At 35.8% G+C, this 17,861-nt stretch overlaps 1 protein-coding gene and 1 long non-coding RNA gene across 4 annotated transcripts in view; one reads left to right on the top strand and one right to left on the bottom strand.

Annotated features, from left to right (window-relative positions):
- Positions 1-17,861, top strand: part of VWC2 (von Willebrand factor C domain containing 2) — a 148,421-nt gene that overhangs the window by 115,809 nt on the left and 14,751 nt on the right. The gene's annotated exons all lie outside the window — the stretch shown is intronic.
- Positions 1-17,861, bottom strand: part of LOC129144557 (uncharacterized) — a 77,269-nt gene that overhangs the window by 47,571 nt on the left and 11,837 nt on the right. The window contains exon 2 of the long non-coding RNA XR_008548982.2: positions 10,874-10,971. This is a non-coding gene — a long non-coding RNA (uncharacterized LOC129144557). The remainder of the gene's footprint in view (positions 1-10,873; positions 10,972-17,861) is intronic.

Consider the following 17,861-nt stretch of genomic DNA (forward strand, 5'->3'; position numbering starts at 1 on the left):
ACCCTTTTTGCTCCTTAAGTTTGCCCTAGGAGCTCCTCAAGGCTTTCATGTTGCTTTCGCCAGTGACCACTGAAATTGTACTGGAAGAAAAAAGAACTTATTGGAAATAAACAACAAACCTGATTAACATATTTTGAATATATTCTATTTGAATTCAAATAGTCCAAATTGGTCTTTAACGATAACAAATAGGTGCCCCAGTATGCTGTCATTCACGCTTGCAATTCTGAAATAGGGAGACCATCTGGCATGTTAGATCCCACTGAAAAAGTTTGAGAGACAAATATATGTTTTGCAAAAGAGTCAAATAACTAATCTCAATTTTAATCTTGTGATTAGAATTGGGATCTAATTCTAGGTTTCAGTTTTCCCATCTGAGTGTTGAAGTATCAAAACAAAGATCACCAAGGCCTAATATTTTGTAGTTTGAGCATTCAAAGCCTCAATTTCCCACCTCACATTTAACACCCATACATCTCCTTTAGGAACAGAGGGAATATTAACACAGATGAAGCAGAGCTCTGTGGTCTTAACAATGAACAACTGCATAAGTAGCAAAAAGACAAGGTGATGTACTATCCTAATAATTTTCCCAGGTCAAGCATATTTGATAAAAACTTTGAAATTCTATTATATAAATTATATTCTGACATAAATGGATCAGGGACACATGCAAAATTGTATTTAATTTCTAATGGTAGGACCATCAGGAAGACAAAAGAACTTGTTCAAAAACAGGGATTTACAACAGTCAGTATGGAAAGGAATGCATATATAAGATTGCTAAATTACATAATATGCTGTTTGACTTTTTACAGACCAATAAATCCATAACATCTCTAGGTTAGCATCCCTACTGAACTATAGAATCATAACACCTTATCAATTTCTGCAGGTTAACTTCTCATTTTATAGGGATACTTAGGATCTGCTCCTTTCTTATTTGGGAATTGTTAGTCAAATATACTGTGACAGTGAAATCATCCCAAAGCTACTTTTAGCCATGATGGAACAGGGTGCATGAGAGTAACTCCCACTACTGAGAACAAGTCTAAGGGATAGAATGCACACACATTAAAACACAAAGCAAAACAAAAAAAAAGAAAACTGATTTGAAAGCATGAGAGAACAAAAGACTTGAAGGTCTAGCTCTCACAGGAAAGGAAGGCTCACTGAGATAAACCCCAGGTTCACCTCCTTACTTTAAGATTCTTTTAAGATTTGTATTTAAGGATTTGTATCAGGCAATAGGAAACTCACAAGCCAGGAGACGGGTAAACAGGAATAAAACAAAGGTCCTTTAGAAGACAACAAATGAGATAAAAGGAACAAAAAAAGATGGGCTAAATAGGAAAGAACTACTAAGGCCATAGATTTAAGCCAAATATATTCATTACTATATTGAATAAAAATCAATTAAATATATTTTTAAGACAAAGATTTTCAAACACAGTTTCTTAAACTCCATATTCTGCTTTCAAGGGACACTTTAACTGCAGGATGGCAAAAATGTTGAATGTAAAAAGATACAAATATGGACCCTATAAATTATAACCAAAAAAATGCAGTTAGCAGAACAGACAAAGTAGATTTTAAGGCAAGAAGCATCTCTTGAGACAAGCGATAAAAGACTCAATTTAGCCAGATGACATTACTCTGCTAATTATATATGTAACTAATAGCATAGCTTTAAAGTAAAGCAAAATTGGAAAGAACTAAAAAGAGAGATGACAATTCCATAATTATAATTGGAAGTTTTATTTGCCATCATACATCAGACAAAGGACTTTTCCAGAGTACATGAAAATTCTGACAAATAAATAAGGACTTGACAACCAGTAGAAAATAATGACAAGATACTTCAAAAGACACATATTAGCAGAGAATATCCAAACAATCAGTCATCAAGGAAATGCAAGTTAAAGCCACCATTCAATACTACTGCACATCCGCCAGGGTCGATAAAATATAACAATAAGAAAAAACAGCAATAATACCAACATCAAGCTCTGGATCAACTGGAGTTCTTATATACTGATTCTGATGTAACCACTTTGGGAAAACATTTATTGCTTTCTGCTACAGCTGAAAGTACACATGCCCTGTGACCCAAGTCTTCCATTCCTGTGATAGTTGCACAGCAAGGACACTTCTAAAAATGCTTATGGAAGAATGTTTTACTTCATAATAGGTCCTTTTAATAGCTACCACTATAGTACTCTAACTTTCTGCTATTGATAGATACTTTAAAGTAAATATCTATCAAGAGTAGAAAGTAAATGTCTATCAAGAGTAGTAAATAAATTTTGATATATTCATAAAATGAAAAGATACAAATACGGACCCTATAAATTATAACCAAAAGAATGCAGTTGGCAGAACAGACAAAGTAGATTTTAAGGCAAGAAACATGCAACAATGAGAATGAAATAAGTAAAGCTACTTCGACAATGTGAATGAATCTTATGAACATAATATTGAGGAAAAGAAGTCCTGCTATACAGGGGTATATACATTATGATTATCTAAGGAGTGCAGAGATAGGCAAACCTATTTTATTCTGTTAGAAATCAGCAAAGGCACATGAGGGGGCTTCCCAGGCCCTGGTCATGTTCTGTTTCTGGATTTGTGTTGCAGTTTCATGCTGTGTTGGCATTTTTGTGTGTGCTCTGTCAGGTGGGTGGGAAGGCCTATGTAATAATACTTGCCCAGTGAGTTAGCTTGTGCAAGCCCCAGGGATCTGCCTCTCAGTTCTGCATATTGTGTGCAAAGGAGACAGTGACATTTTTTTACTTACATTTTATTCGTTCATTTTTCAAACACTGCTCCGTGGAATGAATATAAATGTTCATCAGATCCTAATAACTGTGAGAAAAGACTTCTATGGTCAAGTGAATTTAGAAAATGCTGCCCACTCTGCCCCTTTCGCTGAGGTTCTCAGTATATGTTAGCACAATTAAGGTTCTGAAAAGATCTTCAATGAAGAATCCTCACTTAAGTTGTTTAATGAAGTCTGTCCCCAATTTATTTGACAGTGGGGACACTTTTTTAAACAGGTTACCTCTTGCTATATTGGAATATGAACTTTGGGAAATATTTTTCCTTTTTTATTCCTTTGAGGAGGACATATTATTTCTGTTTCCTGAGAATGTTGAGCATGAGAATACTTTAGCCTTTAAAAATGGAGATATATTTTATATCTTGAATTTTGGTGGAGACTGGGTGGCATATGATAAATCAACTTGAAAGGATTGGAACAGGGTAATCAAGGAGTTATGCACTAGGTTCCATGAATCTAGAATATGGCATGTTCCCAGAGGGCTGGAAGGAAGAGTATAAACTACAAGAAGGGCTCCTATTCCTGCATAGCACTCCCTGGGAGCCACTGAGAAAGACAGGATATTAATTTGGCAGGATAGTTTTCAAGCTGGCAGGCGTTTTCTTTTGATGAAGATTATTTCTTCCATAGAGACCAAATTTGCTTTTTTTCGTGCTTGTTTTAGTCCCTCTTTAAAAACTGTTGCTCATTTGAACTCTTAGTTTAAAATGATTTTGTACTAGGTCATTACTAGGAAAACACACATGTCCACATGAACAAATAAATGTGCACAAACACATCAACATATTTTTAGTTTACTCTTAGTGAAATGAAAATGTATCTTAGGAAACCAGTTTTTTTTTTTTTTTATCCTTTTGAGACCAGTAACCTGTGAAACTAAAATATGTCAGGTATATAAAAGGGAAATCGAAATACAATAGATGTTGATTCCTCTGTATAAATAACAGTTGGGAAATTTTACATTTGGCAGTCAGAGCTGGTGCTAAGGAACATAATTTACAATAAGTTACAGAAAAAGCAGCTGTTTCAAAAGAGGTTTGGGATGTAAAGTTTGGAATACTTGGGAATTATCTGTTGTTTAATTTCAGAAAATGGAAAAAAATTACCAATAGTCTAGTGCCTAAAATAAAATGCGTTGCCACAAGCAGATGCTGGACCCTGCTGGGCTCTCACTGCTTGGAGTTCTGCTCCATGGGGGCTGTGTCATTCTGGTGTGATGAACCATTCCTCAACACCTAGTCCTGGATGGAAGGGGAGGAGATATGACATAGACACCTATGTGTGTCGTTTCTAGGCTTTTTCTGGAAGGGGAGGAGATATGACATAGACACCTATGTGTGTCGTTTCTAGGCTTTTTCTGGAAGGGGAGGAGATATGACATAGACACCTATGTGTGTCGTTTCTAGACTTTTTCTTTTCTTTCTTTCTTTCTTTCGACAGGTTCTCACTCTGTCATCCAGGCTGGTGTGCAGTGGCACAATCACAGCTCACCTCAGCCTCGACCACCCAGGCTCAGGTGACCCTCCCACCTCAGCCTCCTGAATAGCTGGGATTATAGATAGCACTGCCATGCCCGGCTAATTTTTGTATTTTTTGTAGAGACGGGGTTTTGAACACCTGGGCTCAAGCAATCCACCTGCCTCGGCCTCCCAAAGTGTTATGATTACAGGCATGAGCCACTGCACCTGATCCTTATTCATCAACACAGTCTTCCTATGGCTTACCATCCCTTGTAATAAAAATCCAAAACATAGTGGCAATTTATCCACCAACACAGCTGTGATACTTTTATTTCAGTATGCCAATTCATTATTTAATTTGAAGACTTAACTCAACTGTAAATATACTGAGCTCTAGCTCTGTGCTGCATGCAGCACTAGACCCTAGGGTGAGGCTGCAGTGCTGTGTTGGCTCCTGTCCTGAGGGACTTCCAATCAGGGAAAAGCGTGGGTGGGGGCCTAGGGCTGTCACTGAGAAGGCAGTTTTGCTGGAGACACAGGAGCAGCCAGGAGGGGAGGCTTAACTAAAAATAGCCCAAGAGGTTCTAGCCAGATTTGGAATTTGTAAGCTACAGCCTTATCATCTGTTCAGCGCTAAGTGCAAGCACCTATCCTGGGCTAGAGTGTGCTGGCAACTAGGGCAGCAGTAGGCGCCGAACACAGCCTCTGCATTGCAGGAGACATGTTGTGAAAGACTTTTTTTAAGGGATGGAAGATGGCTCTTCCCCAGTCAAGAGTGAGTTTTTGTTAAATGTGCTAGGCCATTCTGATACTATATGTCTAAGTCCATTCATGCTACTATAACAAAATACCACAGGCTGGGTAATTTATAAACATCAGAAATGTATTTTCTCACAGTTCTAGTGGCTGGGAAGTCCAACATAAAGGCACTTGCAGATTTGGTGTTTGGAGAGGGCCTGTTCAATTGATGGTGTCTTGTCATGGTAGCGTCCTCACACAGCGGGCAGGGGAGGGATGGAAAGGATGAACAGTTCCCTCACATTTGTTTCCTAAGATCACCAAATCCCACTCATGAGGGCTCTGCCCTCATGACTTAATCACCTCCTGAAGGCTTCACCTCTTAATACTATAACATTGTTGATTAAGTTTCAATGTACGAATTCCAGGAGGACACCAATATTCAGATCACAGCATTGTGCATCAGCACCAGTGAGCAGGGTGGACATATTCATGGAGTCCAGATGGTATAAACAACAAAAAAACCCTTCACAATGTGAACTCTCTGCTCTGACATCAAATGATCACAGAAAAAATCAGTTAAGCCAGGTTTATCAGCTGTCCATGAGGCAAGAAAAGCATTATATCCTATAGCAATTTCAAAATTAATCATTTTTAACCAGAGCATCCTTTAACTGAAACCATGCAAAATCAACACAATGTAACATATCAGTAATTAATTATCAGCCATAGGACTTGGACTAATAGTCTCTCTGAGTCTCATTTTTCATATTTATATAATTTTTCTGCCTGCATCATATTTCTTGTAATATATAGCATATAAATATAAAAATTAAGTAGCATATAAATATGAAAATTAAGTATAATCAATGTTAATTAATTAAGATTAACCCATTCTCCCACTTAATAATGAAGTTAAATGTATGGGAGGTTACTTGCATTGAGTAATTATAATAGTAGAATCCATTTGTATATATGTATAATTTTATACATTCTCTTAAGTAATTCATATTTTCATCCGCCAGGTAGTCATGAGTGATATATTTTCCCAAGATTCTTAGTAGTTATTGTGCTTCAAGTCTATAAAATTAAAGTAAATGTTTAATGAAAAAGAAAGTACAGGTCCGGTGTGGTGGCTCACACCTGTAATACCAGCACTTTGGGAGGCCAAAGTGGGTGGATCACTTGAGGTTAGGAGTTTGAGACTAGCCTGGTCAATGTGGTAAAACCCTGTCTCTGCTAAAAATACAAAAATTAGTCAGGTTTGGTGGTGCATGCCTGTAGTCCCAGCTACTCAGGAGGCTGAGGCACAAGAATCGCTTGAACCCAGAAGGTGGAGGTTGCAGTGAGCTGAGATTGCACCACTGCACTCTACCCTGAGTGAAAGAGCAAGACTCTACTTCAAAAAAAGGAAAGTATAACACATCACAACTTGTGAGAGACAGATAAAGCAGTGCTAAAAGGAAAACATATGGAATGAAATGCTCACATTAGAAAAGAGAAAAAAATTCCTAAATCAATAATTAATTTCCTACTTGAAGAAACTTGAAAAAGCAAAGCAAAATAAACCAAAAGCAATGGAAAGAAAAAATAGTAAAGATGAGAACAAAAATCAGTAAAATTGAAAACAAAAAATCATGTAAGAAAATCAATGAAACCAAAAACTGGTTGGTTCTTTGAAAAGATCAACAATTAAACACATAGCAAGACAAAGGAAGAAAAGAAAGAAGACATGAATTACTAAAATAAGTAATAAAATAGGAGGTATGATTACAGGTCTAACAGACATTAAAAAGAAAATGAAGGAATATTATCAGCGACTCTATGCACATAAATTTAACAAGTAAGAAGATGTAGACAAAGTCCTCAAAAAATGCAAACTACCTCAATTCATTCAATATGAAATAATTCGTTTGAGAACTATTAAGAAAATTGGATTGATAATTTTTTTAAAACTCAATAGTAATACCAAACATTGAAAGAAGAATTAATTAGTATCCTTAAATCTCATCCAATAATTTCCCAACTCATTCCATGAAGTTATTATTATCCTGATACCAAAACCAAAGACAGTGAAAAAAATACAGGTCAATATTTTGCATGAATACTGCCACAAAATTTCTTTTAAAATATTGATAAAAAGAATACATCAATACAGAAGAAGAACTGCATGCCAAGACCAAGGGGAGCTTATTCCAGATATGCCAAAGTTGGCTTAGTACTCAAACACTGATCAATAGAGTTTCCAGTCTGGCATGTAGAAGCTTGGAAGTTGCAACTCTATCCTAAAAACAGGTAAAACTCTGAACAAACTAAAAAATCAACAACTCTTCTTGGATCCCTCAGAGGTCACAGGACAAACTGTTACTCTCCAAATTGAAGAGACCTGTAGGCAAATACAGAAAATCACAACTTACCTGAGCACAAAGCTCCATGGGAACCAGTATTGGGTTAGGAAAATGTAAACTGTAATTGAGGAAAACCTAACCGGTAACTGATGAATTGCTGGAAGTTTGATGGACAAGCTTGAAAGTAAAAAACTCCACAGGGATTCAGTCATAGGGTCACAGTTCCCACACTTTGAGTTTTACTGCCAGGAGCTCAACAAGGTTCTCACAGTGAATATTAGAGAAAAATTCGCTCACACTTCTTGCAGGGGGAGGGGAAAAATAGCCATTTGAAACACTCCAGAGCATTGTGTTCTTCTCAGTTCTCAGGAGAAACTGTTTAACAAGAACTTAACCTGCTAGGGTTTTATCAGAGCCTAACTGATCTGGGTGAAGAGAAATACTCAACTTTAGCCCACTATAGCCTTCCTGTACAACCATTATGTATGCTTTACATATATGTGTGTGTGTGTATATGTATGTGTGTGTGTGTATATATATGTATGCTTTATATGTGTGTGTGTATATATGTGTGTGTATATATGTATGCTTTATATATGTATATACACACACACACAAACACACAGATATAAGCATAAATACATTGTTGCTGTTATTATGAACTGTTATCTTTTAAATCAAGGTAAGAAAACATCGGGTTTTTTTTTTTTAAAAAAAAACCTTCATTTATTCTTTCTATGATGTTACTTCTTTCTTTATTTAGATATGGGTTTCTTACCCATACAATTTTCTTTCTCGCTAAAGAACTTTGAACATTTCTTGTAAGGGTGGTCTACTAACAACAAATCCCTCAATATTTGTTTGTCTGACAAAGTTTTTATTACTCCTTCACTTTTGAAAGATAATTCTGCAGGCTACAAAATTCTAGAGTGGTGATTTTTTCTTACAATGCATTACATATGTATATACACACACACATATCATAAGCATACACACACACATACCCATATATGTAAAATATATGTAAAATATACATAACCTACATAAGCTTATGTATAACAGAAATGAATGACAGCAGTAGGACAATGGATAAAAAGAAGAATTAGGTTTATTTTGTTATTATAAGATACTCTCATTACCCACAAAGTGGTTTAGTGTTATTTGAAAGCTGACTTACGTTAGCTGTATACTGCAAAGTCTAGGGCAACCCCTATAAAAAGTAAAAAAGGAAATATAGCATGTATGCTAAGAAAGAAGAAAAATAGAATCATAAAGTGCTAAATTAAAGCCACAAAAAGCATAAAAAAGTTGAAGACAAAAACAGGAACAAAGAACAAGTGCAACAAATAGAAAATAGTGAGAAATACGGCAGATATTAATTCAACTATATTAACAGTCACTTTGAACATAAATGGGCTATATACACCAAGAAACAGATTTTCAAAGGGGATCAAAAACAACACACAAGAAATCAGACACATAGACTATCCCCCCTTATCCACAAAGGATATTTTCTACAACCCCCAGTGGATGCCTGAAACCTTAGATAGTATTGAACCCTATACATACTATGTTTTTCCCTTATAATAATGGGTGAGTAGCATACACACCAAGAATATGCTAGACAAGGGGATGATTTATGTACCAGGAAAGATGGCATGGGATGGCATGAATGTTCATCATGCTATTTAGAGCAGTGCAAAAAAATTAAAGTTTAGGAGTTTTTTATTTCTGGAATTTTCCATTTAATATTTTTGGATTGCAGTTGACCATGGGTAACTGAAACCATGGAAAGCAAAACTGTGGATAAAAAGGGACTACTATATAGCTTCAAAGTAAATGGATGGATAAAGTTACACCATGTTAAGACTGATCAAAATAAAGGATAAGTAGCTATATTAATTTCTGACAGAGCAGACTTCAGAACAAGGAAGTTATCAGCCAGAGGGAGGTATTATATAATGATAAATGAGTCAATTATTCAAGAAGACACACAGGTCTTCAATATGCATTTGCCTGAAAACAGTATCAAAACACATGAGGCAAAATCTGATAGAACTGCAAGAAGAAACAGGTGAATCCACTTTTATACTTGCATATTTCCACACCCCTCTACCAGAAATGTATAGATTCGGGAAGCTGAAAAATCAGTAAGGACATAGTTGACCTGAAGAGTACCATGAGTCAAGTGGATATAATTGACATCTATTGACTACTTCATCAACAATAGCATAATACACATTATTCTCAAGATGATATGGAACCCTTACTAAGATAGACCACATTCTGGGTCATAAAATACCTTAATAAATTTTGAAAAATGGAAATCATACAATAGCTGCTCTCAGACCACAAGGGAATTAAATTAGATATCAGTAATAGAAAGATACCTGGAAAGTCCCCAAATACTTGAAGGTTAAACAATAAACTTATAAATAACACATGGAGCCTAGAAGTCTCGAGAAGTTTAAAAATATTTTAAACTAAATAAAAATTTAGTTTATTTTAAACTAAATAAAAATATATGTGTGGGATATAGTGAAAGCAGGACTTTAGGGACATTTGTAGCATTGAATGCATAAATTAGAAAAGAAGAAATCTAAAACCAATAATCTAAGCTTCCACCTTTAGAAACTAGAAAAAGAAGAGCAAATTAATTTCAAAGTAGGCCAAAGAAAATAAATGGAGCAGTAATCTATTAATTTGAAAACAGGAAAACAATAGAGAAAGCTGATTAAAACAAAAACTTGTTCATTGAAAAGATTAATAAAAGTTCTAAGTATCTCACCAAGCTAAGAACAAAAAAGAGGACGCAAATTGCTATAAGAAACAAAAGAGAGGACATCATTACAGATCCCATGGACATTAAAGGGATAATAAAAAAATACTACAAACAATCCTATTCCTGCAAGTTTAATAATCAAGATGAAATGAACCAATTCCTTGAAAGACACAATCTGACAAGGCTCACACAAAATGAAATAGATACTCCAAATAGGTCTCTATATATAAAAGAGATATAATCAATAATTAACATCCTTCCAAAACAGGAAGCACCGTGGACCCAGATAGGATCACTGGTGAATTATACCAAACATTTAAGAAAGAACTGATATCAATATTTTACAATTTCTTTCAGCGTTACCCTATTACCAAACCAGACATAGACACTACAAGAAAGGAAAACTAAAAACTAATATTTCTTAAGAATATAGATGCAAAAATCCTCAACAAACTATTAGCAAATTGAACCCAACCATGTGTAAGAATAATTATACATCACAACTACATGGGATTTATCCCAGGTATGCCTTAATTCATCACATCAGCAGGCTAAAGAAGAAAAATCACATGATGATATCAGTAGATACAGAAAAAAGACCTGACAAAATCTAACACCCTTTTATGATAAGGTAAACTAGGAACAGAGGAGAACTTCATCAACTTGATAAAGACTATTTACAAAAAACCTACAACATCGTACTTACCGTTGAGAAACTTGAAGCTTTCCCACCAGGATTAGGAACAAAATAAGGATGTCTCCTTTCTTCATTTCCTTTCAGCATCATAGTGGAAGTCCCAACTACTGCAATAAGACAAGAAAAAGAAATAAAACGTATACTGATAGGGAAAGAAGAAATAAAACTGTCTTTGTTTGCAGATGACATGATGGTCTGTGTAGAAAATTCAAAACAATCAAGAAAAAAAACTTCAGGAACTAATAAGCAAGATTGCAGTGTACAAGGTTAATAGACAAAATTCAATCACTTTCCTATATACTAGCAAATGACAACTGTAATTTAAAATTAAATACATAATACATTTATATTACTATCACCAAAAAGAAATACTTAGGTATAAAATTAGCAAAATATACATAAGATCTATATGAGGAAAAATATAAAACTATGATAGAAAAAAATCATAGAATATATAAATAGAGAGATGTTTCAAGTTCATGGATAGAAAGACTCAACATTATCAAGATCTATTGTTGAGCAATAGATTCAACACAATCCCAAACAAAATCCCAGGAAGCAATTTTATAGTTATCAAAACGGATCCTGTTTTATCTGGAGGGGCAAAAGACCTAGAATAGCCAACACGATATTGAAAGAGAAAAACGTAGCTGAACTTAATATAAAGCAATGGTAATCAAGACAGTGTGGTATTGGCAAAAGAATAGACACATTGATCAATGGAACAGAATAGAGAGCCCAGAAATAGACTCAGATAAATATGAACACTGTTTGCTAACACTGTTTGTTTGCTAACACTGTTTGCTAACACTGTTTGTTTGCTAACACTGTTTGCTAACACTGTTTGTTTGCTAACACTGTTTGCTAACACTGTTTGTTTGCTAACACTGTTTGTTTGCTAACACTGTTTGTTTGCTAACACTGTTTGCTAACACTGTTTGTTTGCTAACACTGTTTGCTAACACTGTTTGTTTGCTAACACTGTTTGCTAACACTGTTTGTTTGCTAACACTGTTTGCTAACACTGTTTGTTTGCTAACACTGTTTGCTAACACTGTTTGTTTGCTAACACTGTTTGCTAACACTGTTTGTTTGCTAACACTGTTTGTTTGCTAACACTGTTTGTTTGCTAACACTGTTTGCTAACACTGTTTGTTTGCTAACACTGTTTGCTAACACTGTTTGTTTGCTAACACTGTTTGCTAACACTGTTTGTTTGCTAACACTGTTTGCTAACACTGTTTGTTTGCTAACACTGTTTGCTAACACTGTTTGTTTGCTAAAACTGTTTGTTTGCTAACACTGTTTGCTAACACTGTTTGTTTGCTAACACTGTTTGCTAACACTGTTTGTTTGCTAACACTGTTTGCTAACACTGTTTGTTTGCTAACACTGTTTGCTAACACTGTTTGTTTGCTAACACTGTTTGCTAACACTGTTTGTTTGCTAACACTGTTTGCTAACACTGTTTGCTAACACTGTTTGTTTGCTAACACTGTTTGCTAACACTGTTTGTTTGCTAACACTGTTTGCTAACACTGTTTGTTTGCTAACACTGTTTGCTAACACTGTTTGTTTGCTAACACTGTTTGCTAACACTTTTTGTTTGCTAACACTGTTAGCTAACACTGTTAGCTAACACTGTTTGCTAACAGAGTAAACGTAGTACAATGGAACAATGATAGTTTTTTCAATGAATGGTACTGGAACAACTGAGCATCCACATGTGAAAAAATAAATCAAGAGACAGACTTTACACCCTTCATAAAAATTAACTTAAAATAGATTATATACCTACATGTAAATCATAGAACCATAAAAGTCGTAGAAGATCACATAGGAGAAAGTCTAGATAGCTTTGGGTTTGGTGATGAATTTTTAGATACAACATCAGTAACATGAATAATAAAGAAAGAATTGATGGGCTGGCCTCCATTAAAATTAAAAATTTTTGCTCTCTGAAAGATGTTCTCAAAAGAATGAAATGCAAACCACAGACTGGAAGAAAACATTTGCAAAAGACATAAAAAAACTGTTGTCCTAAATATACAAACAATTTTGGAATAGAATAAAGAGGGAAGAATCATTCCACCCCATTTAAAATCTATTGTATTGTGAAGAGGACAGACACATAGATCAGTGGAACAGCAGAACACAGAAACAGACCCACAACAGTACAGCAAATTTATTTTTGACAAAGGTGCAAAGGTAACTCAATGAAAGGGTAGTTTTTTGTTTGTTTGTTTGCTTGTTTTTTTAACAAATGACACTGTAACAATTGGATATCCGTAGCCAAAAAAAAAAAAAAAAGAATCTCAAACCCAAACCTCACACCCTATGAAAAATTTATCTCAGAATGGATCATAGATTTAAATGTAAACCATAAAAGTATAACATTCTTATAAAATAACAAGAGAAAAACTTTAGGACGTAGGGCTTCTTGATGAGTTGTTAGGACATCAAAAGCAGGATCCATAAGATAGAAAATTGATGCATTTGACCGCATTGAAATATAAAATTTTTTTTGAAATATAAATTTTTTCTTTTATCAAAGACCCCTTTAAGATGATAGAACGCTACAAGCTCAGATAAAATATTTGTAAACCACATGTCTGATAAAGGAACAGTACCTGGAACATATAAATAACACAACATTAAACAATAAAAACACCAAACAATTCAGTTAGAAAATAGGCAAAATACATGAAGAGTCCTTTCACAGATGAGGATATAAAATGGCAAATAAACACATGAAAAGATGAACATCACCCGCCACTAGGGAAATACAAATTAAAACTTGAGATATCACTATACATCAATATAATGGCTAAAACAAAAACTTGTGACAAGATCAAATGCTGGTAAAGATGTGAGTAAACTGGATTCGTGATTGGACTGTAAATTTTATAGACATTCTGGAAAACAGTTTGTCAGTTTCTTATAAAACTAAATACTCAGCTACCACACAATCCAGCAATTGTGGTAGTTGTATTTCTCCTGTGCTTTCATTTAGGAGAAAGACTATGTTCACAGAAAATATTCAGCTTTATTTATAATAGCTCAAAACTGGAAAAAAACAAAATGCCACTCAGTTGTTAAATTATTAAACTGTGGTACAGCCATACCATGGAATACAACTTACCTGTTAAAAGGAATGAACTATTGATACTCACCACAACTTGGATAGATCTCAAAGGCTTTATGCTGAGTTTTAAAAGCCAATCCCAAAGCCCACTTTTGATACTATATGATTCCACTTACATAGTATTCTTTTAATAATAAAACAGTAGATATGGAGAATATTATTAGCCCTGAGGGGTTAAAGATGGTGGGGCAAGAGAAGGTGCAGTGTGACTATATAGGGTGGCAGAGGGAGGTCTTGATTGGGTGGTGATTACACAAAGTTGTATATGCAATCAAATAACATAGATGTATATGCACATATTATTGAAGTGGCTATGTTGTCTGGGGTATATACCCAGGGTTTGTGGTCTTGCTCCAGGAAAATTTAGGGCAGGGACACACACAAAGAGTTTAGGAGCGGAGGTTTAATAGGCAGAAGAAAGAGAAAGAACAGCTCTCTCTCTAGTGAGAGAGAAGGGACTTCCGAGAGGAAAGACTGGCTGGTGGCAGATGCGCTGGATTTTATATTCCGCCTTGAGGAGGCAGTGTCTGGTTTACAAAGGGCTCACAGATTGGTTGGATCAGATGTGACATTTACATAGCATGGGGGAAGGCTGGTCACCCCACCCTAATCTTATTTTGTAAATGAACTCTCCCCTTGGCGGTTGCCATCTTGTTTGTCTATGTCTGCAGCTCAACTTTACAGGCTGCTCTTTGTTAGAAAATGATTTGAGGCTGCTTTTCATTAAAAGAAAAGCTTTACCGAGGACTCCCATACCCTCACTATCTGCCTAAGTGATTTCTTCTTCACTCCTGTATTATTCTATAATCATGTAAGCTGTAACTTTGGGAAAAAAACTGAGTGAAGGGTGCATAGGACCTCCTACTCCCTTTGCAACTTCCAGGTTTGATTTCAAAATAAAACAAATTTTTAAAAAGTAGTATGTTTTTAAAAAGAAAATAAATGCACATGCATGTACATACACATGTTTAGAGGGACTTGGTTGAAACAATTTCACAACTTGATTAATTTATTAGGAATGCTGCTTATAGGAGGAAGGCTTTAAAAAATTTCAGTAATTAAAATCTGTTGTAAAAATCCAAATTTACATTTTAGTTAAATTTTTATAACTTACCACTTTTACGTGGTTTTTATTCAAAAAGAACTTACCTATTACAAGAGCAGTAACTTTACATCATAACTAAATATTTGAAGCAGGAAAAAATAGCAACATAGCATATATTAATTTTTTTTTTTTTGAGATGGAGTATCACTCTGTCGCCCAGGTTGGAGTGCAGTGGCGCGATCTCGGCTCACTGCAACCTCCTCTCCCCAGGATCAAGCAATTCTCCTGCCTCAGCCTCCCAAGTAGCTTGGATTATAGGCACCTGCCACCGCACCTGGCTAATTTTTGTATTTTTAGTAGAGATGGGGTTTCACCATCTTGGCCAGGCTGGTCTTGAACTCCTGACCTCGTAATCTACCCACCTCAGCCTCCCAAATTGCTGGGATTAGAGGTGTGAGCCATCGTGCCAGGCCAGCATGTATTAATTCTAATTGTTATCTGAATAATCCCCTCCTTAAGCTAAAAATCACTTAAGATGAAGAAAGCTTACTTTAGGAATTTTTAAGGGTCCACATTTATACAGCTTATTTGAAACATAAATTGACCTTCCATCACCTCAACTGTACTGTGTTAAGACAGAAGCAGCATATTCAACACGGGCAGTTCTATGATGTATTAGAAAAAGGGGTAAAAGACAGTACTTATCATGAGAGTAAATGATAGCTATGGAAAGTGACCATTCATCACTCAGCCATCTCCACCACAGCAGCCACTGCTACAGCAGTGCCACTGCTTTTACTCACGCTGTGAAAGAACCAGTACAATAGTTCCTCAGAGTCATCAGGGACTAAATAAACAAAAAGGAAGCAAATTTTGGTAAATATTCGTTTTTCACATTCTAAGCAAGTTTACATTCCCTCTTGGAATTAATTTCATTGGTAATATATTTTAATGTGAGGTAAACCTTGATTTCTATCATTTAAAAAAGAGTTTTATTTATTTGTATGCATTGTACTTTGTGTGTTTGTAAACTACAATACAATAGAAAACTCTACAATGAGAAAATTACTGTCTAATGGAGATGTCAGAGGTGTTTGAACCAGAGCCACTCCATCTTGAATAGGGGCTGGGTAAAATGAGGCTGAGACCTACTGGGCTGCATTCCCAGATGGTTAAGGCATTCTAAGTCACAACGAGATAGGATGTTGGTGCAAGAAACAGGTCGGCTCAAGAAACAGGTCATAAAGCCCTTGCTGATAAAACAGGCTGCAGTAAAGAAGCTGGCTAAAACCCACCAAAACCAAGATGGCCATGAGAGTGACCTCTAGTCATCCTCACTGCTACACTCCCACCAGCACCATGACAGTTTACAAATGCCATGGCAACATCAGGAAGTTACCTTATATGGTCTAAAAAGGGGAGGAACCCTCAGTTCTGGGAATTGCCCACCCTTTCCCAGAAAACTCATAAATAATTGACTCCTTGTTTAGCATATAATCAAGAAATAACCATAAAAATGGGCAGCCAGCAGCCCTCAGGGCTGCTTTGTCTATGGAGTAGCCATTCTTTATTCCTTCACTTTCTTAATAAACTTGCTTTCACTTTACTCTATGGACTCGCCCCAAATTCTTTCTTGCATGAAATCCAAGAACCCTCACTTGGGGTGTGGATCAGGACCCCTTTCTAGTAACAGAGTAACTAGTTAAAATAATAATAAGGACAAAAAATTCAAAAAAGAACAAAGAGCTAAAGAATATAGTAAATATTAACTGTCAAAAATTTTCTCTTTTTTTTTGAGACGGAGTCTTGCTCTGTCACCCAGGCTGGAGTGCAGTGGCGGCGATCTCAACTCACTGCAAGCTCTGCCTCCCAGGTTCACGCCATTTTCCTGCCTCAGCCTCCCAAGTAGCTGGGACTACAGGCACCCGCCACCACGCCCAGCTAATTTTTTGTATTTTTACTAGAGATGGGGTTTCACTGTGTTAGCCAGGATGGTCTTGATCTCCTGACCTCGTGATCCGCCCACCTTGGCCTCACAAAGTGCTGGGATTACAGGCGTGAGCCACCGCACCCAGCCAACTGTCAAAAATTTAATAAATCATACTATCATAAAATTCTTACCAAGAAGAATTATTTTCTTTTAATCGCAGCAGTGGGGGACAAACATCTGAAGTACAGATGCTGAGTTGCCTTCACCCCAAGTTTAGTCTGGACGTTGTGACTCAAGCAAGGGAAACCCAGAATCAATGTTTCTTCTCATTAGTCATTTAGCAACGATAAAGAGATAAATCTCTATATAACTTATTTGAAAGTGTATAAAACCAACTTTCTTATGTGAAACGCTTGTAAATTGTTGCTTTCTGCCTCTAGGATTGTGTGTTTTAAATCATTTTAACACTTGATGTTTTCGTTGGTTTTTGTTTTTCCTCATGAATACAGGTGTTACTAATAAATTCCAGCAATTTTTATATCTCTTTCTTGCCTGAAGCAGATGATAAAAAAAAATGTGCTAAGCATTTATATGTTTCCTAAATGCAGGGGGACCAGTTTCAAGTGACCCATCAATACAGTCCATGTTGAATAAACAATGGTGAAGGCACACAATGGAGCCATAAAGAACAAGTACTGGGTCTGTGTATGGATGTGGAGTGATAAGCTGGGACATGTTTTTAGGTGAAAAAAAGCAAAGTACACAGCATTAAGAAGTATGTTACCTTTTGTGAAAGAAAAATGAGGAAATAATTTGCTTATTCTTAAAAAAAGTTACACTTGAAGGATAAATTAGAAATCACTGAAAATGATTGACA

Source organism: Pan troglodytes, chromosome 6, assembly GCF_028858775.2.
Source record: "Pan troglodytes isolate AG18354 chromosome 6, NHGRI_mPanTro3-v2.0_pri, whole genome shotgun sequence".
Classification (NCBI taxonomy): Eukaryota; Metazoa; Chordata; class Mammalia; order Primates; family Hominidae; genus Pan; species Pan troglodytes.